At 39.5% G+C, this 24,051-nt stretch overlaps 6 non-coding genes and 1 pseudogene across 7 annotated transcripts; 2 read left to right on the forward strand and 5 right to left on the reverse strand.

Moving 5' to 3' along the window:
- Nucleotides 1–5,879: 5,879 nt before the first annotated feature.
- LOC145497897 (uncharacterized) lies at nucleotides 5,880–10,439 on the reverse strand (annotated as a pseudogene). Its single transcript, XR_014050745.1, has 2 exons — nucleotides 9,179–10,439; nucleotides 5,880–8,908 (listed from the first exon to the last, which is right to left on the reverse strand). The product of XR_014050745.1 is annotated as an uncharacterized LOC145497897 (transcript).
- Nucleotides 10,440–13,091: 2,652 nt separating this feature from the next.
- Trnap-ugg (transfer RNA proline (anticodon UGG)) lies at nucleotides 13,092–13,163 on the forward strand. Its single transcript has one exon. It is a non-coding gene; the product is annotated as a tRNA-Pro (tRNA).
- A 1,546-nt stretch (nucleotides 13,164–14,709) lies between these two features.
- Nucleotides 14,710–14,782, reverse strand: Trnaa-ugc (transfer RNA alanine (anticodon UGC)). Its single transcript has one exon. It is a non-coding gene; the product is annotated as a tRNA-Ala (tRNA).
- Nucleotides 14,783–15,051: 269 nt separating this feature from the next.
- Trnai-gau (transfer RNA isoleucine (anticodon GAU)) lies at nucleotides 15,052–15,124 on the reverse strand. Its single transcript has one exon. It is a non-coding gene; the product is annotated as a tRNA-Ile (tRNA).
- A 2,366-nt stretch (nucleotides 15,125–17,490) lies between these two features.
- Nucleotides 17,491–17,563, reverse strand: Trnai-gau (transfer RNA isoleucine (anticodon GAU)). The gene has a single exon. It is a non-coding gene; the product is annotated as a tRNA-Ile (tRNA).
- Nucleotides 17,564–19,122: 1,559 nt separating this feature from the next.
- Trnai-gau (transfer RNA isoleucine (anticodon GAU)) lies at nucleotides 19,123–19,195 on the forward strand. The gene has a single exon. It is a non-coding gene; the product is annotated as a tRNA-Ile (tRNA).
- A 359-nt stretch (nucleotides 19,196–19,554) lies between these two features.
- On the reverse strand, nucleotides 19,555–19,627 carry Trnaa-cgc (transfer RNA alanine (anticodon CGC)). Its single transcript has one exon. It is a non-coding gene; the product is annotated as a tRNA-Ala (tRNA).
- Nucleotides 19,628–24,051: the final 4,424 nt, after the last annotated feature.

Below are 24,051 nucleotides of genomic sequence, written 5' to 3' on the forward strand. Positions count from 1 at the left end.
TTAGACCTCTCTCTTCCTGATACTTTAATTTGGAATTTCTAAAGACTGGCCATGAATGGGTGTTGGGTGTGAATATCTTCTGGAACTGCACATTCGGATTTAGTTAGCAAGAACATCAGTATTTATCCTGACAAACTCATATGGAAGCTGAACTCATATGCAGTTGTACAGTTATATGTACAACCAAACAGCCTGGATGGCCCTTTGATTGGGACTGTGCACATTGTTGTAACTTGCAATGTTCCAGTTTCTTGTTGAAAGCAAATTGCATTTGCTCTCAAACGGAAGTCGCCAAAATATCCTGAATTTACAGACTTGGTCACTTATCCCGCTCAAAAACAAAATGTCTGTAAATTTATTTTGCAAAGATTTTGTTTAGTTTTTAGTTCTGTTCATTTCAAAATGTTTGGAAAATGTTTGTAAATTGCACCGTCTAGAATAAGAGGAAACATAATTTACATTACAAAGATTTTACGCGTTTAGCCTGATCATGTAAAATCTTTGTAAATTGACATACACGGGGCACCATAAAATCTCTGTAAATTGACATACTCGGGGCACCATAAAATCTCTGTAAATTGACATACTCGGGGCACCATGAAATCTCGGAAAATCTCTGTAAATTGACATACTCGGGGCACCATAAAATCTCTGTAAATTGACATACTCGGGGCACCATGAAATCTCGGAAAATTTCTGTAAATTGACATACTCGGGGCACCATAAAATCTCGGCAAAATCTCTGTAAATTGATATACTCGGGGCACCATGAAATCTTCGCAAAATCTCTGTAAATTGACATACTCGGGGCATCATGAAATCTCTGCAAAATCTCTGTAAATTGACATACTCGCGGCACCATAAAATCTCTGTAAATTGACATACCCGGGGCACCATAAAATCTCTGTAAATTGACATACTCGGGACACCATAAAATCTCTGTAAATTAACATACTCGGAGCACCATTAAATTTCTGTAAATTGACATACTCGAGGCACCATAAAATCTCTGTAAATTGACATATACTTGGGGCATCAAAAAGAAAGCATACGTTGGCCCAGGGACTATGTGAATTCTCCTCGTTAAAATTCCGAAGCCAGGTATCATCAACTACTGTAAGCACCAATCTGGGCGGACCAAACTCTGGTCAGGTATTCAGTTAATTGGGGCGCATCGCATGTAGATCGCCGACAGGAGATACTCCTTCCGCGAAGCGTGCTAAAACCTACTCAGGAGGTCGACAGCTATCGACCTCCAAAACAAGGTGTTCTTTCTCGAAGTAAAGCTACGGTAGTCTCCGAAGAAAAATCGGGCGAAGATACATGATAAATATGATATCCGTGCATAGAAGCAACATACTTTTCTTGCGAACAGTTCTAATCAAACAGCCGGGCTCTAATAACAGAACATAAAGTGCCCTTCCTAAACACGTTTGAAACAAAGAAAGGTCAAGAGACCGAGAAGAGAAAGGTAAATGTACAAATGTCACGAACGATCCTGGCACTTCCCGCATGCAAAGTGGGCGCTCTACCATTTGAGCTAATTCCCCAGAATATTTCCCCCATTGCAAACTTATGAGTGAAATTACTTTGACTGAGTAAATTTAGAGATTTACCTGATTTATATTACGGTATCTAGTAGATCATTATCTGCGGTGAATAGGTTACTTCCTTTAACAAGACAATAAACAGACAATACTGACACAAAATAACTTGACAATTTGAAGCTAGTTCAACAGGGTAATCAGAATCTTTATTTAATCGTGGAACGACCTAGGACATTTGTTCCAGAGCTGCAATACAATAAACGTAACATAGCATATTCTATGGCATAGTATAAAATAGTTTTGCAGTGCCGTCTCGTGGTATATCATGAATATCCCACTTGTCACTTGTATTTTCTTGGGCGCTTTGAATTCATGACATGGTTTGGTTTCTTACAACAACCTTTACCCTTTAAACTAGAGTAAAGCTTCCTAACAGAGCTCTAAAATGTCTCCATTGATTGTTATTTTGTTTGGAAAACTGACAGTTTATTACAGCCAGGAATTACGTGCAGGTACCAAAGTCACACAAAAGGTTATGAATCTTGGAACGTTCATCACCAAAGAAAAAACCATGATCGAGTTACGCTCAGAAAACAAAATGTATTCAACTTAATTGTTTAAAAATGTGGGGAAAATAATGGCGACTATCTGGTTCGTTGGCGTTATCAGCACCACGTTCTGCCAACTGAGCTAACGGACCAATTGCTGGAACAAGTGCATATTAAAACACAGCTGATTACTTGGTAGAACACTATTAAATAACGTTACTGCTAAATTTTGACAAAAAAATTGTCCTTGGCAGTTTTAAATGAAAGTTTTCATTTACCTGGTAAAACAAGATTTGAAGCTTTGTTATTGTTGTAAAATCGATCTTAACTTGGTTTACGTGGGAGACTAAACTCAGCATTGCTGAATAAGACGTGGATGAATAAATCATCACAATTGCTAAAAATAAAACAAAAACAAAAACAAAAACAAGCAGAAACAGAGAAATTAACAAAAAAACGAAAACCAACGACAAAATGCAAAACACAGACTATAGCATCACCTCATGTTTGTTTAATAGCAAAAAAGTAATTTTCAAGTGTTTTTAAAATATTTAATAATTTGGGTCCACCCACTCTAGAATAGTAATTTTCGTGGTCCATGTGTTGGTCGAACTCACGACCTTGGCGTTATCAGCACCACGCTCTGCCGATTGAGCTAAGGGACCAAACACATTAACCTCGGTGCCTTTGTACAAGAACGTTGTCAAAAGTTCGGCCAAATGAGGAACAGCACCCGCTTATTGGCTTTATTCAAACTGATTCGGTTTTATTCTTTAAGATGTATGTATACATTGCTAACGTGCTTTCTCAAATGATGAGGGGATTTTTGTTGCAATATAGTTATCCCGAAATCATTTATTAGAAGTTGTTTCCCATTTATTTTCTAATAATCTCTCGTCCATATCAGTAGTTTATGTTCTAAATAACAAGCAACTAGAATCAAAAGCAACATGTTTTCTTAAATTATCTGTTTTTCTAAAATGAGATTCTAAGTACTTTGGTTAGATAAAAGCGTGAAACTAATTATTGGGTCATGCTTCTAACATTGTGTTTTCAATAGATATAGTAATTTGTATATTGAATCAAATGTTTATGGTTTGGGGAATTAGCTCAAATGGTAGAGCGCGCGCTTAGCATGCGGAAGGTACCGGGATCGATACCCGTATTCTCCAGCAGTCTTTATTTTACTAGCTAATATGCAGCTTTAATTCTCTTTGAAGACAGATGTTTTTCTGACCATTGCTGTACGAATAACGGTTTGTAAACTTTTTATTTGGATCATTTTCTCTAGCTATCAGAGAAGATGCGAATGCTCCTATTAATTAATTTTCCGCTGTCGCTCTGAAACAACGTGGACTTCAATCGACCAGCGGTAAACGAGCAATACCCGGAGCACCTTTCGGTATTGGCGCGCGGTACGCTTTTACGCTTTTGTAACGCAACTTTTTTCATAACAGCCGTATAACGCAGATAACACAAAGATTCTCTGAAGAATTACTCTTTTCTTTACGACTTGCTTTATTGTAACCTGGCAGTTAAAGGTTTAATTTCATCTTTTAGAACTGAAATTGACGCCCTCCTTTGACACGGAATGGCAAGGAAAGGTTTATGGCCGCACCCAGGCCTTGCTAGCCCACACACTGCAGAGCTAATCCCAGTCTCCGTTGTATTAAACAGCTGAAAGTAGTTTTCTTTCCCATGAATGGGATGTTAGTCAGTCGTAGTTATCCGCCCCCACTCCCAGGCCCCCCACCGTGGGGCGAACTACTCTTACAGCAATGAAGGAATAAAGAAATGTAAATTCATCAAACGAGACAAGTCGGCCAAAGAAATGTCGCTGAACTAACGCGACAAATGTAATCCAGGGCGTCTATTTACATTTGAGTAATGTTTTAAAAGCACGTGATCTTGAAACGAAGTATTTCTAAACCACGCTAACGTGCATGGTACTTGATCAAATTTTACTCCTTAAATTTTTGGGTGAATCACATGGAATTCCACGAAATATTAAAAACGCCGTTTGCCGCTTGCAAATATCTGCATTAGTTCCGGAGATATTTAAGTTTGAAAAATGTGTAAATATGCAAATGAAAGACAGCTCAATATTACATCGAATGTATAAATAGAGCTATCTTGGTCAATTTGCAGCGGAAACCATTGAACCATTGTTCCCAGGGCAACTAACTGTTTTCCATTCCCCTCCAATCTGATTCAAATATTTTAGTGATTTTCAGCTCGAAAAACATTAAACAAGGCTACAATTGCTACCTAACATATTTATATATGCTTGCTGGATAATGCAGATGAGGCACCACTGGCAAATATCAAAATGGAACGCCAAAGGTTGCCAGAAAAGCTTTTAATATCGAGGACGTCTGCGCCCTAGCATGTTCCCATGGTAACAGAACTGTTTAGCTCATATTGTGGAGCACATCTAGTAGAATCTTACCGTAAAGAATCAAAGATTTCTGATACAAATTGGCTGAGATATCTTTTTCATGAAATTTGATTAAAATTTGGTCGAGTTTAAGATGTCATCACTTGGCTAATTTGCATATTTTAAAATCTTGAATATCTCTGGAACGAAAGGAGATCTTTGAAAGAGTAAACGGCGTTTTTCTTCTCGTACAGTCTGCTTTTTTGTGCTTTAAAATGGCATAGATAGGAAAGATGCGAATTTCATGATATATAGTAGCCCTTCAAATGAACCGTCATGTAATTTTTCAGTCGACCCCAGCGTGGACCTTAAAAATAAAACTATTATTGGATAACACAACCTTACAAAAATTCCCTGTTAAACAATATGTGAAGTTTCGATGAGCAAAAGTAATGAAAAAGTATTGAGAATTAAAAAGTTCGACCCCTCTGAGGCACCGATGGGATTTGAACCCATGACCTCCTGTTTAAAGACAGGCGCTCTAACCAACTGAGCTACGGCGCCCTACGTTAGAGGGACAGAGACTTGTGTTCTCTTCTCTTGTTAAAATTAAACATTAATTTTTCAGACATTTGACCAACTGATCCCAATCGTTCGCTTGTTGCTATTCACGGTTTTGTGACGTCTGTCAATCAAGACGAGCTTGTTCTTTTTATTTCTTTTTTCATCTTGTATCTTGTAGCCGAGAAAGCAACAAATTTATTTGCGCTTTTGAAATATGTAATTTCTGACGATCGAGGGACGAATTAGTCAGAGATTACTATTCTGAGAGCATGATGGAGAGGCTCGCGGGTTGTCCTGGGATGTTTAAGGACTTTTTTGCCTTTTGGCGGGAGATTTACGTCATTCTTGATCGGTCAGTCTTCGTGTTCGTCCAAAATTTTATTAAGCTTTGTTTTAACAGCGTCTTGTAAAATTTTATAGCTTATTGATTTGTACCCTTTCCTCGGGATTCTGAGGAATACGTTTCCACACATGTTTTGACCATATCTTAAGGGTACGCTTTTAGTGGTGTTTTGTATTTGGCGTAGAACAGGTTTTAATTGTTAGAACCAACCGTTTTAATTTGCAAGGAGATAGACTATCTTATTAGACGGAATACATTTGCATCAGATAGCTGACTGACGCATTCTCAATAAACTATTCCCATTGAATGTCTCGTGTTAATGCTGAGTCAGAATTGCTTTATTAACATGACGCGGAAAACTCCGTTAATCAGCGGAGTTGCACTGGTAACTACAACACAACACAGAACAGGTATTAAAACACCAGCTGAGTTAAGGGAGAAGCAGATTAAGAGTAAATGTCAATAAAAATCAAAGATTATCGAAAAAATCGCGGACACGGCCAAAAATCGATTTGGCTCATTTTTTGCCTGTAGGTAGCCTTATATAGTAAACAAACGGAAATGGGGTTAGATGTTTGAAATATGCACTTAAACGGGAATAAACCGTTAAAAACTTTCGGCAGGTCAATTGCTCAAATTTCACCAAGCGCGATCCTGAAATTATGCACTTTTCGGACAGTAGTCATACGAACAAAAATGTAACAGAAGGACTTTTCTAGCTATAGAAATATAGAGTTGGACTTGCTTAATCAAGACAAAGTGATAGCTTTTGTCTCGTGTTATTCCTGGAGGAGCTACGTCTCTGTTAAGAGACGACATCTTCGGCCTTTTGAAATTAAGGCAAAGGTGGCCTAGAATAGCTTGGCAAATAATACATGTGGTAGTGTCTCAAAGTTTACAATAACACTACCAAGAAGTCTTGAAAGATAGTTCTTTTCGATTTGGGTTTTATTTCTTTGGGACCTTTGACAATCAAAAGATGACCACCGGCCGTAATTCGGTTAAATACTATGACGCCATAATGAGATGCATAATAACAAAATTAAACGCGTTGTACACAAATAACTGTTTTGGTCAGTTATATCTTCACTGGCCGTTGAAATGACTAGAAACATATTAAAATGTCTATAACTACACTTTATTTTCATATACTGTGACAGGAGAAACAAATTTCGACTTTTCCTACCCTGTGAATCGCGCCATAATTCTGCATAATTCTGCACACAACAGGTTGAACATTTGAATTGCACACAACAGGTTAAATTTGCCACACAGCCGTTAGTTTACGTTTGCTTCGCATCCAGTGAACATGAATTCGAGCATTTACATCCCTTCTGCGCCTTCTGCACTCGCCAGTTTCGAATATACTGAAAATCGTCAACACAAATTGGAGGAGATGCCACCAGCAGCGACGAGCTCGAGTGACTGAAATGCGATATGTAGAACTCTGCTGTCACGCAACGCCCTCTTAAAAATTATATACGCACCGCGTTTTATAATCAGCGGATCAGTTATTCGTGAAACGTACAGGGCTCAGTTACTTGGAAGTGCAGGTACACTCCTGGACTAATTGTGTGAGTCGTGCGATGTATGGCTTTTTCCTCTTCTGAGGTGAAATGTCAGAAATATCCAGCCCAAGGTCGATGCACATGTCTCTTAGCCTATCCACTCTTAAAGTTGTGAGTGTACGTTTTTGTACAAGTTCGCAGATGTTAAGATCGAAAGATACAATCGGATGCTGAATAGCCACATCTCTCATCACATGCGCACACACAGCAGATAGATGACTCTCAGCTTCGGCGGAAATTTCGTCCTCGTCGGAACTCTCCATGACCACTTCTGAGACGTCACTGGCTTTTGCTTCGTTACCGGCGGCTGTAACTTCTAATCGCTTCTTTGCTGAAAGACGGCTAAAGAAGCCACTAATCTGCTGCGACGTGAGGACTTCATCAGGTTGAAATCGGCGTTCCCCCGCTTGGTCTCTTGCTAAGCTCATTGCTTTCGAAACTTCCTGTGGATCGCTTTTCCGTCCACTTTGCTCCCCTTTTTGAAATTGGTCAGTTAAGAATTCGGTCTGTTTCTTTGTAAAACGCACTTTTTTCTTAATTGTCTTCAGGGCCCAACTCATTGGAAGGGGCAGCAAGGCGTCACTCTTTACTTGGACAGTAACTTGAACGTTTGGAATTTGACTGCATCCCTCCGTCAGCTTGGAAGAATATTCTCTTTTAGCTCTATCGTAGAGAGTTTCCTGTTCGAGCATCATTTGGTGTTTTCCAGTATCTAGGTGTGTCTGGAGGTTTGCAAAGCGACTGTATGCTTTTACACATCCATCCTCTGGACACGGGAAAAGCATGTCGTCTGGCTTATTTTGACCAATACTGCTTCGATCTTGGTTTTCGTTTTCAGTTGAGAAATCTGCTTTGACAGAGCTTTTCTTGATATGTCGGTGTCTCACAATCTTGAACGGCGGTGCGCCACTTACATTCTGCGATGGGGGTTCTAGGATTTCCAATTTTTCGGGCTGCTTCATGACTCCTTCGAACTTTGCCCATGGCACCACTTTACCGGAACCCACATTGAATGCTCTCCACACTCGTACGCCAGTTTCATCGTACTCAAAATTGTTGAGTAAGCTTATGCCATCCCATTTGATATTAAAGGTGCTTGACGGCTTGGCAGCAACATAGCTTGTTTTCACTCCTGTGGTTCCTTGGCCAGATTCAATGGCTGTTTTGAGCTGTAAAGCGTTGATGACATCATTGCCTTCGTTTACGTACCTTCCAACGTCTCCTTTGATTGTTGCTGCTTTGCGATCACATACCCCCTTTCCACCTTGAGGGTCCGAGAAGTCGTTTCTTACAACAACCACTCCTACGGCATCACCGGCCAGCTTAGCTCAGATGATTGAATTTCCGTTGTGATAACAGCCAGCGTTATCTTGTTTGTAATAAGCCATTTCCAGGTCTGGAATTTCCTTTTTCAGGGTAGTGAGGCAGTCAAGCATTATCGAAGCCACAGTCACACTGTCTTGGGCGCAGCTTTGAAATACGTGAACAAGTGTTTGCGATTCAAAGTGCTCAGAACCCTCTGACCGTCTTATGGCAACGCTAATGTGCCATGGCAATCCTCGCTTCGCAAACCAGTCTGACTGTGCCTCTCGATATTTTCGGGACATATATTTCATTGCCCAGTCCTGGACTAACAGCACCGATCGGCTGTCGAGTTTGGCTAAAACTGAATGCTTCGCCTCAGCTTGGTGGACTGAACGTAGCTGATGGGCTTTCCAGCTAATTATATCATCCCTTGCCTGTTTGATAGTATGCAGCATGTCAGCTTGATCTTCTGCTGACGAGAGCGCAATTGAACACTCATCTTCTATGGTACGCATGAATTCCTCTAACTCATAACACTGCACACATGACTCATTGTGGAGGTGGTCGCAGGAGCCCCGAAATTCTGCATTGCTTGGATCACTTAGCGCATAAATTCGACAATGATCGGGAACCTCTGAGGCCTCCACTGCATGTACCTAAAAAAAGAAGTAAAATGACAACCGCGTGATTCAGTGCATATTTGCAAAGCAACGCATGCGCATCGACATTTCAGAAAGATTACTTAACCGATTCCCAGCGTTGTATACATATGTGTAAGCGTATTACAGTCAATTGCAACCTCTTGTTTCATGAATTAAGCATAAAAAAGACTTGGAGAGAAAGAAAAAGGTAGCCGTATATCATAGTAAGAAGTCTACTACATCACTTCCGCAAAGACAACGCATAATAATAAAATATGCACCCACCTTGTAGTCGCCCTTTAGGTACTGCTTCGACAAACGAAGTTGCTGCTTAATTTCCCTCGTCCATTGTTGAGTCTTGCCACAGTCAACAAGCTTGTCTACGAGTTTCTCTAAATGATCAAATGCTTCCGCTCCTTGTGCTGAAAAGTTATCAAGTCCTTGCAGAGACTTGCGAACAGATGAAGAACACACGGCCAAAACTCTCTGTAGGGTTCTCTTACTCATAGGCTCAAAGTTGGTTTCACAGCAGTATTGTTGATACTGCTGGACAATGCGCTCTGGTATCATTGTTCTGATCACATTGGGTGTTTTTATGATCTCACCAGTTGACAATTTCAGAAGTTTTTCCCCAAAAGGAACATCTTGAATTACGTGTGGACTCGTTATGAAAGAAACAAAATGTTCTAAGTTTACAGGTTCAATTCTGATTCTCTTTTTCTCCTGGTTTGGAAGAGGAGCAGCTCTTCCATGTAACAGCCTGTGGCGTCGGGCAATGTTGTAGCGATAGCTAGTAACGGTTGGCATAAACTCTCTCATCTCCTTAAAGGATAACTTATCCGCCATCAAAGAGAGTATTTGTCGTCTGGTGCTCCAATGTTGCGCGTTCAAGTAGCTCTCAGCAAATGCACTAAGAAGCTCCGTCTCTTTTTCACTTCTACCTTCGACCACAACCTGACTCTCTCTGCTTACAGCATGACGATCACAAAGCTCCGTCCACAGTTCTTGCGAATTTTCAGGTGCCAGAACATCAAGCATTGCAGATATACATTGCTGAGCTTTCCGTAGGTATCTGCGTTTAGTACGCTCGTGCGCTGTATTCCACGGCACTGATAACGTGTGACGTACTGGACTGACGTCTCGAAGCTGTAAGAAGCGATTAAGCTGCTCCTGGGACTCGTTGTCTAGACTGAAGCCTTCATCACTCTCTTCGGAATCTTCCTGCGGAAAAAAAAGGCTCTGCCGTCTGGATGTGGAACCTTCTGGCAGAGATTCATCACCAACAGTTACAGGACAAGTAATGGCAGGGATATCAAAGTCACTCGCTTGTTCATCAACCTGACAAAAAAGTGAACACATTGCTTTGGATGGCTTCGAAATGAGATCAACCGTGTGCAAGCGCAGGGTGTCGTGTATAAAAGCGCAAGTCGCATGCGAGCTGGAAAGTAATAGTCGATAATTAATTTAATTGACTGGTAATCTATCCTGATATCTTCATCCAGTTACTACTCAGTATTATTTTCCATTTGGAACATTTAGAAAAAAAGTTGAGAAGCCATATATTAATTTACAGCCTTTATTATTTGGCTATATTTTGGGATGTGATTGGCTGTCCGGGCAGGACACGCTTTTCCAATTCTTGTGCCATGCATGTCTTGCCCAGTCGTTGACGGGCGGCAATGGCGCCGTTTTGAGGATGCGCATGTAAGTTATCCTCGACACGCCCTTCTCCCGCGTGGGTTGAACCCCTGAAAAGGGCGGAGAAGGGAGAATTCAGAGAACGCGTTAAGGTTTTTCACTTTCATTAACTATATTGGATGGAAATTTTTCATAAACACTTTGAAGAAACTCACCAAGCTTAGACCACATAGACCTTCTGTGATGTTTTCCACACCTCCTGTGGCACCCAAGTCCTGCGATTCTAAATGATTTTTTGTTTTTGCCAGGGATTGTCGACATCGTACACAAATTCCTTTAATATTTGGAGAGAAAGGATTACTTTATTCTTTTCTACTTTACACATCTCCCTTGAACAAATAGCTCTGAATGTGGCAAAAGAACAAACCTAGCCCAGGAAAAAAGCCCCACAAACCTCAAATTGATTACGCAATCTGTATTTTACCTTGTCACAAGTCAGTCTTTTACGTTCCTTTCCTTTTTTCCGAGCATTGTTGGAAGGAATTCTAATATCTGTAAAATATTTCAATTTGAGTGTTCCCCTTTTGATTAAGTCTTGAAGAAGGTGAAAATGTTGAGTAAATGCCTGTGTTTGAACAAGGTTCCGACGTAAAAGTATTTGCAAAAATCCTGAAAACTCGTGAGACATAAAAATAATTTTGCTGTTAAACTTGGCGTTATTTTACGCGGCAGTGAAGTGATTTGAATTAAGGATATGAAGTTTGTGATTCCTGCCAAGTACCCTGCGTGAAATGAGAAGCTATACGGATGTTTATCCTTGCATAAAGTGAGAATAAACATTGTAATCGCTTACCTGATCCGACGGGTACGAGGTTTTTCGTAAGCTCAAAAATTTGTATTGAGTGCTGCAAACTAATTCCCCTTTCTGCTGCGGGTACTTTTTCAGATTCCTTTTTGTGACCGGAGACATCCTGAGGCACAGAACATAATCTACTAGTTCTTCTCCATCCGATTCCAAGGCTTGATCGATGCAACGGGCAAACAGTCATTTCCGAAAAATTGACGGGCTTCACGAAAATCCCGCTTCCTGCTAAGAGAAGTTCTATCTCTGTCTCAACACCTGAGAACTGTAAAAAACGCTTGTGGCTTCTGATATCCTTGCTGCACGATGACAGCGATACTGTCTGAGTGGACGGATGCCTTGCGCGTTCCTCTACACCACAAACGCCACCAACAATATCAAGGAAAGAACAAGACATTTTTTTTCTGCTGGAGTTTAAGCAACCGTTATCTTTATTACTTTCACCGACGATTATTACGCTTTTGCTTTTTGTTTACTTTCGTTAACTGGTTACATTTGTTTCCCATGGGAAAATTGAATCGTTATTTTCGTTCCATAAAGTTTTCACTGTACGTTTTAAATTTGTGACATTTTGTAAAGTCTGTTTCTTTGCTGTATCTTTTTTGTTCATAACGGCAATATATTTGTTTGGATTTTATTCGTGAGGCAGAATGTACTGTTAGTTGATCTCGTTACGTGACAGATTATCACATGTCACGCAGTCGACACGCAGACAGGAACCTGTGTAAATCGCTAGCGGTGCCTGCCGTGTTGTACAGGATCTTCGTGTGTGGGACGTCAAAAAAGCCGAAATTAGGATCAAAGTAGACTAAACGAAACTGGCTGGCGACACGCTATAGAAAATGACAACAACAAGTAACTTTTAAAGTTTACCCATCACCGGCTCAGTGGCTTCAATGAGTGCGCCGGTCGGCCCCCTTTACACCAACTTGCAGAGGACAGTATTTCGAAAGTATCTTCCAAGCAGCATAATAAGGGCCTATAAAAGATTTCTAAGGTAAGGAACTATTGATGTCAAAGCAAACATAACAAGCTAAGTGCGGCTGCGACTCAAACAATGCTTTGCTTGTGTCACTGCAATGTTGATGTTGTTCATTTCAATATGGCGCCATTTGCAATTTTACCGAAGTTTGGTTGGTTGGTATATTGAAACAGTAGAAGATACCAGAAAAATGAAACGATAAATTTGAAGACCTACCTCATAAGCCCTCATGATAGTATTGTTGGAAATTTTAAGACACTACCACATGCATTTTTGCCACAATATATTAGGCCGGGTATGACGTGAACTAAAAATGGCGAAGACGTCCTCTGGTAATTAACCCGTGGTTTCATCAGGAAGGACACGATACAAAAAATATCAGTATATCTTGGTAAAGGAAGGCCAACTGTATATATTTATAACTTGAGAATTCCTGCTGTCGCATTTTAGTTCATCTAAGGACGGCCTGAAAACTACATAATTTCGAGCTCGCACGCACTCATTTTCGATCATGCGATTCATTACGGTTTATTCCCGTCAAAATGAATATTTACACAAACTAACCTCATTTCACTTTAGCTAGTACCTATAGCTACCTGTAGACAAAAAATGGGACGAAACGAATTTTTGACCATGTCCGCGATTTTTTTATTTTTCTTTGATTTTTAGAGACATCCACTCTTAAAGCGTTTGTCTAAAGAGTTCATTACATTTCTGGCCTGTTAGTCTAGTGGCATGATTCTCGCTTTGGGTGCGAGAGGTCCCGGGTTCGACTCCCGGACAGGCCCCATATTTACTATTTTGTCCAAATACTTTACGAGTCGTAACACCATCGATTTCTGTGACTTTTTTATCACTGGCTTATTGCGTGTAAACAACTGAACGAAGGAGCGAAAGAAGAAAAGAGAAGAAAGTAAGCGAAAAATGATACTTTATTCTCACGCGAAAGCTTGGGCATGCGCCGAACTGTGAAACTCTGACTTCAATTTGTTTACCATTTACAAAGCCTTCTTTAAACGTGTTTTAATAAATATCTGCTGCCCTGCAAATGCCTTTTTGAAATGAGCAAGGAAACATTTCACGCGCAAAGGAAGAAAAAAGAGAAAAACAAATTTGGCTTGCTTTCGTTTTCGTGCAGTCCTTATCAAAACCGAAAAGAGAGTTTTTAAATTGCTTTTTAAAAAAGCAGTATAAACATGCTAATAGAATTGTCGTTGGTTGTCCCATTAGTGAAGCAAAAAGCTGCGCATGATTAAGCCCGGTTTTCACTAGCGACGCAAGCACAAGCGCAAGTACAGACGCAAGCATTAGGGATGACCCAAGTAAAAACGAAATTCGACGCAAACGTTACCACAAGCAGAAGGAAAATTTTTTGAACCTTCCGCCATTTTGAAACATGATTGTTTAGGCGCGAGGTAATCTGCATGCAGTTTTTTCATTGGCTAAAGATAACCACGTATGGTTAATATCCTTGGCTTGTGATTGCCCCTGTGTTTATGCCTCCGTCAAGGCCGGTTTCACAGTGAAATAAGAATTATTGTGTTTGCACTTTTGCTTGCGCTTGTGCTCGCGTCGCTAGTGAAAACCAGGCTTTACTGCACGTGTGACTGTCTTGCCACCCTGTTTACAGAGCAGAAATTAGAAGATTGAAAATTAACTGAAGGCAACGATAGTTTTGCTAAGAATCTGGAATAAATAAATGAATATTACTTATTAAACACGACGGAATTGAAGTTATAAGCTTGTGGGTTCATGTCGATGTTGCGATAAGAAACCTATCTAAAAGTTATCCCAAAAAATCCCGTGTGGGGAACAAGATGGCGACTGATACATTTACCAATAATTCTTAGCGTCAAAATCACTAAAAACGCTCATGAAAAATGCACAGAAACCTTCCTAAATCTTCAAACCTAGCGTACACAATGAACGTAACGCAGTGACAAATGTTGCAAAGATTTGATTTTATCCCTACTTTGAAAATCCAGGTACGCTATGCATTGTGGTAAAATGTAAGGCCGCCAATTTTTCCCTCTGTAGATTATGGCGTGCTGTTACAGGCGCCAGAAACTTTGTGTCAAAGAAGCCATACTTAAGTTCCGCCAGCAGTGAGCCAGCTCTTCTTAAACATTTAAAATAATAATAATCGCAATCACGGTGAAATATTTTCAAGAATAATCTTCTTGACATTGAGAATATGGTGCATTCACGGTTTCCTACAGATAAAGACATGAACATCATCTCCTGAAAGGGGATGCAATAGAACATTTCAATGCACGTTTTAGAATTTAACAGTGAAAAAAAAATATCCAATAACAAATTGATGAAAAAAATAATTGGAGAATCCGGGTATCGATCCCGGTACCTCCCGCATGCAAAGCGGGCGCTCTACCATTTGAGCTAACTCCCCCTAATACGTTTGCCGTTTGAAAATTGTGACTCGAATTGCCGTAACTGAATAGATTTAAAGTGGCCCAACGTTCTGTTCAAAGAGAGAATACTGACTCAAAAGAACATGAGAACTGTAAGATAGTTCAGACAGGGTAGCCTGTGTTCATGATTCAGGAAATACTCTCGGGGTTGTTCTTAAAACAGTTTGCTTAAAAAGAAAAAGAGACGAGCATCAACTGTAAAATAATTTTCAATCCACGTATCATAAAAAATAAAAAGAAATTTTCCGGGTCCGTGTGAGGGTCGAACTCACGACCTTGGCGTTATCAGCACCACACTCTACCTACTGAGCTAACGGACCAATTGCAGTTACACAAACGTTAAACATAGGGCAAATTTGTAATCCGTAGAAGAGACCGGAGTTTAAATGTTACCATCTAATTTTGGTAAAGAATGATCGCTTGGCAGTTCTCTAGACTCCTTTCGGGATTTCATATCACCCGAGACATGAGACCCTCCAAGGTCGTCATCTTCGTTATCCTCGGCTGCTGAAGATAGAGGGTGAACGACAAGGACCTTTGTTCTGGCGCCAGTAGATAGCAGAGTGACTGTAATACATTGATTTTGTACAGGACGTCATGGCACACTAACCGCGTTTTATGAGCAGATAAAAAGAACTGCTTAGAAAAAAACAAAACAAAACAAAATGTTAACATGGGTAGAAAAAATTTTCTTCTTGGAGAATCCGGGTATCGATCCCGGTACTTCCCGCATGCAAAGCGGGCGCTCTACCGTTCGAGTTAATCCCCCATAACACAACTCTTGTTAGAAACTTATGAGAAAAATTCATGTGATTGAGAGGTTGGATATAGAGACTTACATGACCTATATTGGTCTTTATATTATTATGCCATGCCATAGAAAATTCAGCCAATCAGAATGCAGGAAGCCGTTGTATATTCGACGGTATTACCTCCAAACTTCCCACCATACGCCGCGGGCATATGACATTGATTGTGGTGGCCACTGTATGTTCTATCATCATCATCATCATCATCATCAGTCCTCATCGCGCCATCGGACGCATAAGGCCTTCATAATGGCATGGTATAAATCAGTTCTGTAACGCTATCTCGTGGTACACCATGGAATATCCCACTTGTCACTTGTATTTTCTTGGTATACACACTGGCGTTAAGGCTCGTTTATATACCGAGGAAATTCAAGAGGCTCGCAAAATATTATATGGTACACCACTTGAAAGCGTTGCATCACATAATGACATTGTTTCGCTTCTTACAGCTAAAAACACACTTAACTACAGCTTTGGGGGCTTATAATTCGTAAACGACACGGATAATTTTTTATATTATCAAATTTTGATAAGTATGTTAAGATGCAACTTTTGGTAAAGGTCGGTACATGAGGCTCAGAGCCACCTTAAATTTTTCTTGAATTATTTAAAAATAGCTTTTAGTTTTTTAAGTGTTCATGTTAGAATATAATAATAAAGGCAATATATTAAATGTCTCCTTTTCTATTTTCTGTAAAATTTGATGAAAATTTCCAAATAGTTACGATGTAATGAATAGTTGAATTCATTTTAATTCAAAGCTTTATTTTCATTAAAACACCTGTGCAATGGGGAATTACCTCAAATGGTAGAGCGCCCGCTTAGCATGCGGGAAGTACCGGGATCGATACCCGGATTCTCCAATGAAACTAACTGTCTTTCTTTTTTCTCGTGACAACGATATTTGCCATCAGTGAAGTGTTGTTTTTTTAATTTGTTCGTTGTTGCAACTCTTTACTTCTTCTTTCCTTTTTTGTCAGAAGCTTACCGTAGAAACCCAAATAGATTGTTCTAACGATTTCGGCAAAAACCTGCGATTGTGTTGCTGCTGTTCATTTCACTGGAACGTATCTCCAAAGTCGTTCCCCGATATACGTGATTATTCTGCGAACTAACTTAAAATTGTCATTTTCTTTCATGTCAGTACTGTCTGCATATTTTCTTGTTAGATGGATTAACCGAACACCGCACATGATGATTTAATAGATACCGTAATATTGATCATATAAATCTCTAAATCTGCTAAATCACAGTAATTTCGATCATAAGTTCCTATTGAAGGACCTACGTGGTCTGCGGGATTAGCTCAAATGGTAGAGCGCCAGCTTTGCATGCTGGAAGTACCGGGATCGATACCCGAATTCTCCAAGATTAGGATTTTTGACCCATACTAATATTTTTTTTGCCTTTTCTTTTCTTTTTGTAGCTATTTTTTCAGCATTTATCTGCTTATTAAACTCGGATAGTGGACCATGATGAATTTTTGTACAAAATCACTGTATTGCAGTCACTCTGCTATCTACTGACACTAGAACAAAGGTCCTTGTCGCTCACTCTCTATCTCCAGCGTGAGATATTCTATGGTATACCACTTGAAAGCTTCATGACATTGTTTGGCTTCTGACAGCGATTTTGACAAACGTTACCTATAAACAGAGCTTTAAAATGGAGTGTTTTGTTTGTATTGTTTCCATTCTCAGTTAATTGTTATTTTTTTTTTATTTTTTATTTTTTGAAAACTGACAGTTCAATACAGTCAGGAATTACACTTACTTAAGTTCCACAAAAGGCTATGAATCTTGGATCGTTGATCACCAGAGGAAAATCATAATCGAGTTGCACACAGAAAAAACTGGGGAAAATATTCGTCTGTCTGGTCTGTGTGAGGGTCGAACTCACGACCTTGGCGTTATCAGCACCACGCTCTGCCGACTAAGCTAACGGACCATTTGCTAGTACCAATTGTGGGACAGAGAGGACATGCGGTTACTGAATAGTGAATAACCACAATGGTGAATAAAGACTAGTGGAGTTTGAGGATACATCTATAAAAGAAAATGTAAAGAGAAACATATACAAAGAATTCGGCAGATGTGACAGTTTGGTTTTTCCTCGCCGCGCTTTTAGATTACGTCGAGAGACGAGGCTTACAGGAATAAAAAGGCTAATTTAAGGTGGCTTAAAACAGTTTCCAGCAGTTAGATTTATATGGGTCATTATAACCACTCTTAAACATAAAAATTACAATTTCCTCGATTGTGATTGGTTTAAGAAACTCCTATTTTCCACTAATTCACTTGTCAAGTTGTTGTCGGACAGTTTGTTATTGGTCAGTGTGTTATCGAACAGTTCCATAAGCCAATCACATTCAAAGTTGTAGTTTAAATCAACCAATCACATTCAAAGTTGTAGTTACGTGCGTGCGTAAGCGCGTACGCTTGCTTTTGTGTTTTTGGTGCCTAATTGCCGGTAGGAGGCGCGGTTGCCTTAGAATGTTTACATCTCGTTTGTAGGTATTTTAATGCAAATTTTCACTTTCTTTCATGACTTGGCTATTCTTTTTTTCTCGGAAATTGTAATTTTTATGATTAATTGGTATTAAGACTTCGTATCGTCCAATTCGGTCAGTAATCAAACTCGTGATAAACAAATCGGTCTCCCGCTCCGCGGTCGTCCGATTTTGTTATCACTCTTATGATAACCGACCGAATTGGACTCCACTCAGTCCTATTACCATTACTTTATCACTTGATGCTACAATCATTGTATCAACAAAGTGCCCAATCACGTGAACACGTAGTTATCATTTTCGTGACACAAAGGGTTACCATAGCAACAGCATAACCAAAAATGGAGACGAGTTTTTTCAAATGGTTTCACAACAATGAGTAATATATTTCATTAAATAACTTGATTTTCATTAAATCCCCTGTGTAATGGGGGATTAGCTCAAATGGTAGAGCGCCCGCTTTGCATGCGGGAAGCACCGGGATCGATACCCGGATTCTCCAAGATAATGATTTTTGACCCATAGTAATATTTTTTTTGTCTTTTCTTTTTCTTTTCTTTTTGTAGTTATTTTCTCATCTTTTATCTGCTCATAAAACTCGAATAGTGGACGATGATGATTTCCCGTACAAAATCACTGTATTCCAGTCACTCTGCTATCCACTCGCACTAGACTGAAGGTCCTCGTCGTTCACTCTCTATCTCCAGCAGCCGAGGATGGCGAAGATGACGACCTTGGAGTGTCTGATGACTCGGGTGATATGAAATCCCGAAAGGAGTCTAGCGAAGATGCCAAGCATTTATCTTTTGTCAAAATTAGATCATAGATAAAATCTAAATTCTGGTCCTGCAGTAGATTACAATCTAATATGCCTTTTATTTTAACATGCCAGGCACTCATTCCTTATCAAAATTAGATGGTGACATTTAAACTCCGGTCCTGTAGTAGACTAATTAAAGAACTTGTCTTTTATTTTAACACTTGAGTTATAGCCGTTGGTCCGTTAGCTCAGTCGGCAGAGCGTGGTGCTGATAACGCCAAGGTCGTGAGTTAAACCCTCACACGGACCACCAAAGTTCCTTTTATATGGTATGGTGATTCAAAAACATTTTAAAGCTTATATTCGTCTCTTTTTTTTTCAAGCAAACTCTTCTAAGGACAACCCTGACAGCATTACCTGAATCATGAACACAGGCTACCCTGCCTGAACTAGCTTACAATTCCCATGTTCTTTTGAGTCAGTTTTCTCTATTTGAACATAAAATTGAGCTACTTTAAGTCTATGCAGTTATAGAAACTGAAGTCACAACTTTCGAACGTTTTCAGTTTTTCGACGAAACGATTCTTCTACTTTTGCAGCAGTCTCAAGTCATGTACTGGCAAATTAAAATCGAAACTTAAATTGAGTTTTTGTTATCTTAAAAAAAAATGGAGAATCCGGGTATCGATCCCGGTACTTCCCGCATGCGAAGCGGGCGCTCTACCATTTGAGCTAATTCCCCATTCCTCAGGTGTTTTATTGAAAAATAAAGTTATGTAATGAAATAAAGTCTTACTGCGACAAATTTTGCTGAAAATAAAGAGGAGATATTAATGCGCTACAATTACTGTGATTTTAAAACACTTAAAAATGCTATTTTAAAATTACCCAAGAAGTGATAATTTACCATATAACATTAAAGAATTAATATAGATCTGAATTTTGTATTTCCATTCAGAGAAAACATTTCAACAACGTAAAAATTTTTTTACCAGTTTTCATTGCATACACGACTTGAACTTAAATCTTATGATCTAGTTTATATTCTTAGTTCGTCAAAGCTATTCAGCTAGTCGCAAACAACTATTTTTTCATTTGATTATGTCACATTTAGTTTCGTTTTATGAGCAGAAAAATGAGAAAAAAAAGAATTACAAAAAAGAGAAAAAGACAAATAAATTATCTTTATTTTGGAGAATCCGGGTATCGATCCTGGTACTTCCCGCATGCAAAGTGAGCGCTCTACCGGCCCATTTGAGCTAATTCCCCAGAATATATCCCCCATGGGAAACTTATGACTGAAATTACTTTGACTGAGTAAATTTAGAGATTTACCTGATTTATATTACGGTATCTAGTTGATCATCATCTGCGGTGAATAGGTTACTTCCTTTAACAAGACAATAAACAGACAATACTGACACAAAATAACTTGACAATTTGAAGCTAGTTCAACAGGGTAATCAGAATCTTTATTTAATCGTGGAACGACCTAGGACATTTGTTCCAGAGCTGCAATACAATAAACGTAACATAGCATATTCTATGACATAGTATAAAATAGTTTTGCAGTGCCGTCTCGTGGTATATCATGAATATCCCACTTGTCACTTGTATTTTCTTGGGCGCTTTGAATTCACGACATGGTTTGGTTTCTTACAACAACCTTTACCCTTTAAACTAGAGTAAAGCTTCCTAACAGAGCTCTAAAATGTCTCCATTGATTGTTATTTTGTTTGGAAAACTGACAGTTTATTACAGTCAGGAATTACGTGCAGGTACCAAAGTCACACAAAAGGTTATGAATCTTGGAACGTTCATCACCAAAGAAAAAACCATGATCGAGTTACGCTCAGAAAACAAAATGTATTCAACTTAATTGTTTAAAAATGTGGGGAAAATAATGGCGACTATCTGGTTCGTTGGCGTTATCAGCACCACGCTCTGCCAACTGAGCTAACGGACCAATTGCTGGAACAAGTGCATATTAAAACACAGCTGATTACTTGGTAGAACACTATTAATAACGTTACTGCTAAATTTTGACAAAAAAATTGTCCTTGGCAGTTTTAAATGAAAGTTTTCATTTACCTGGTAAAACAAGATTTCAAGCTTTATTATTGTTGTAAAATCGATCTTAACTTGGTTTACGTGGGAGACTAAACTTAGCATTGCTAAATAAGACGTGGATGAATAAATTATCAAAATTGCTAAAAATAAAAACAAAAACAAAACAAAAACAAGCGGAAACAGAGAAATTAACAAAAAAACGAAAACCAACGACAAAATGCAAAACACAGACTATAGCATCACCTCATGTTTGTTTAATAGCAAAAAAGTAATTTTCAAGTGTTTTTAAAATATTTAATAATTTGGGTCCACCCACACTAAAATAGTAATTTTCGTGGTCCGTGTGTGGGTCGAACTCACGACCTTGCCGTTATCAGCACCACGCTCTGCCGACTGAGCTAAGGGACCAAACACATTAACCTCGGTGCCGTTTTTTTTTTTTTTTTGTTAAGTATTACTGCCTTTGTACAAGAACGTTGTCAAAAGTTCGGTCAAATGAGGAACAGCACCACTTATTGGCTTTGTTCAAACTAATTCGGTTTTATTGTTTAAGATGTATGTATACATTGCTAACGTGCTTTCTCAAATGATGAGGGGATTTTTGTTGCAATATAGTTATCCCGAAATCATTTATTAGAAGTTTTTTTTTTTTTTTTTTTTTTTTTTTTACTTTTATTACAATATCTTACATTACATTACATACAAAAATTACCTACTACTTACAATGTCAACGTAACTTACAATTTAACGATAATAACAAAACGTACAATACTAACATTATTTACGATTTTAATAACTTACATTACAATAATATCTTACATTACAATTTGTTAATATCTTTCATGTAACTAAGGGGTTAGCTACAATAGGAGGCTTTCTCACATATTAATTTGTGACTTAGATTTATGCTTCTCAATTTTAATTTTGTTTGTCAACATCGCCAAGAAAGCATCGAAATAAAACTCTTCTTCTTTTCTTGAGGCAGTATATAAATAATATTTGGCTTTATTATATGACTAGCTCCGTGAGCGGGCAAGATGAACCGAATCTCGCGCTGTGATTGGCTACCCGAGCGGGCAAGATGGAGCTATCTTGCCCGCTCGGGATAAGGGCTTTGTCCCGCAAGGAAAATTCATCCGAGGCGAAAGCCGGTTTACCAAAATTTTCTTTCTTAGTTTTTCCCTGAAAAATCTTTTCCGTGACAGTTAAAGATTTCCTGTGGTTTGTGTATCGATGGAGCTGGAAAACGAGAAAACTGAATGCGTCAACGAGAAAAACAAAGAAAACAAAAATGTTGACGAGTTTCATGAATTTATTTTGCAACAAAAACCGGCAAACACAAAACTAAAAACACAAAGTGACATGAAGGTATGGAAGCGGTTTTGTTTACAAGAAAACGAGAATAGGGAACTGTGTGACATACCTCAGGAAGAACTGAATTTGCTGTTGTGCAAATTTTTCAAAACCGCAAAGAAATTGGACGGCACAGAGTACGAGCCTGTCAGTTTGACGTCCATTCAACGTAGTCTCCAACGCGCCTTGAACGAAAGAGGTTCAAATGTAAATATTATTGACGGAGACAACTTCAAACTCTCCAGAGAAGTGTTAAGTGCCAAGCGCCGTCAGCTTGTTGTGGAACATGGCAAGGGGAACAGACCACAAGCTGCCCGTGAGCTGACCGAGGCCGAGGAAGACAAGCTTTTCGAGTGTGGTGAATTTGGGACCTCCAATCCGACAGCCTTGCAGCGTACCTTGTGGTGGATAATTGCCCTTCACTTTGGGTTCAGAGCTCGAGACGAAAGTCGCCGATTAAAGTGGGGAGACGTCACTTTGGAGAAAGACCCAGAAACGGAGAATGAGATTCTTGTGTGGAGATATGAGCGAGGGTCCAAAACACGTCAAGGCCAAGACAAGCCATACAGTGTTCGTGCTTTCCACCCTACTGCGCAAGCAACCGGCAACGAGCGTTGCCCGGTTAAATTCTTCAAAGAATTTGCTCGCCGTCGTCCTTTGGAGATGAACAAGCCAGATTCCCCCTTTTACCTCGCAGTCAAACATCAGCGAAAACCAGATGACGACGTGTGGTATATGCGAAGTCCGCTTGGTAAAAACGAAATCGGCAAATTTCTCCCCACCGCTGCGAAAAATGCTGGTTTACAGGGCAGAGTAACCAACCACTCGGTGAGAAAGACCTGCATTTCACGTCTCCTCGATGCAGACGTCCCAGATAATTTTGTGGCACAGTTAAGTGGCCATCGCAGTCTGAAAAGTCTCGACGCTTACAAATCGGCCTCGCATGAACATCAACGGCGAATGTCCCTTGCGCTGAGCCGCTCCAGCAGCAACCAGCTTTCTAGCATCTCCACTCGCACAGAAACCACAACTCGTCCCACCACTTCTGTTACCAGTGTTGAGTCTGCCACCTTTAATCCAGTCCAGATGGGATCGGGTTTTTTCTCAGGAGCAACGATTGGAAGCTTTAACAACTGTACTTTCAGCATCCAGCTTACGTCGGGGCAGCTTTGCACCACAGAGCCAAGCGACAGTTCTTCGAAGCGCCCAAGGATCGGCGAAAGCGACGGCCAGATGAAATGAACTGTCTTACTCTAATGGTTTAACATTCTTTGGAGCTTAAGTGCTGAAAATTTAAGCCATTTTAGACATTTTTGAGGTAAAAAAAACTTTTCGAATTTGCTTCGAGCGGTTTCGTACATTCGTTTATTCTGATTCAGCAGTTAGACATTTACTCGTCAAAAATGTAAACCAATCAAATGATTGTATTTCTGCATTCAGCCAATTAGGATAAAGGAGAACGCGCCATTGATTTTTGCATGTAACGGGCTTCCTTTTCAGTCCTTGAAAATAAACACGTACACGGATCATTTTTTGGTGTTTTATCCCATATAATAAATTCTTTATTGACCAAGCTTGTTCGGTCAAGATGGCTGGATATTGGCCTCGTTCTTTTTTTGCGTGTTTATGGACCTCGACTTCGTCTCGGTCCATAAAAACGCAAAAAAAAGAACTTGGCCAATATCCAGCCATCTTGACCTCACGCTTGGTCAATAACCCATATATAATAATGCAAGGTTTAAG

The sequence above is a fragment of the Orbicella franksi genome, chromosome 9 (genome assembly GCF_964199315.1).
Source record: "Orbicella franksi chromosome 9, jaOrbFran1.1, whole genome shotgun sequence".
NCBI classification, from domain to species: domain Eukaryota; kingdom Metazoa; phylum Cnidaria; class Anthozoa; order Scleractinia; family Merulinidae; genus Orbicella; species Orbicella franksi.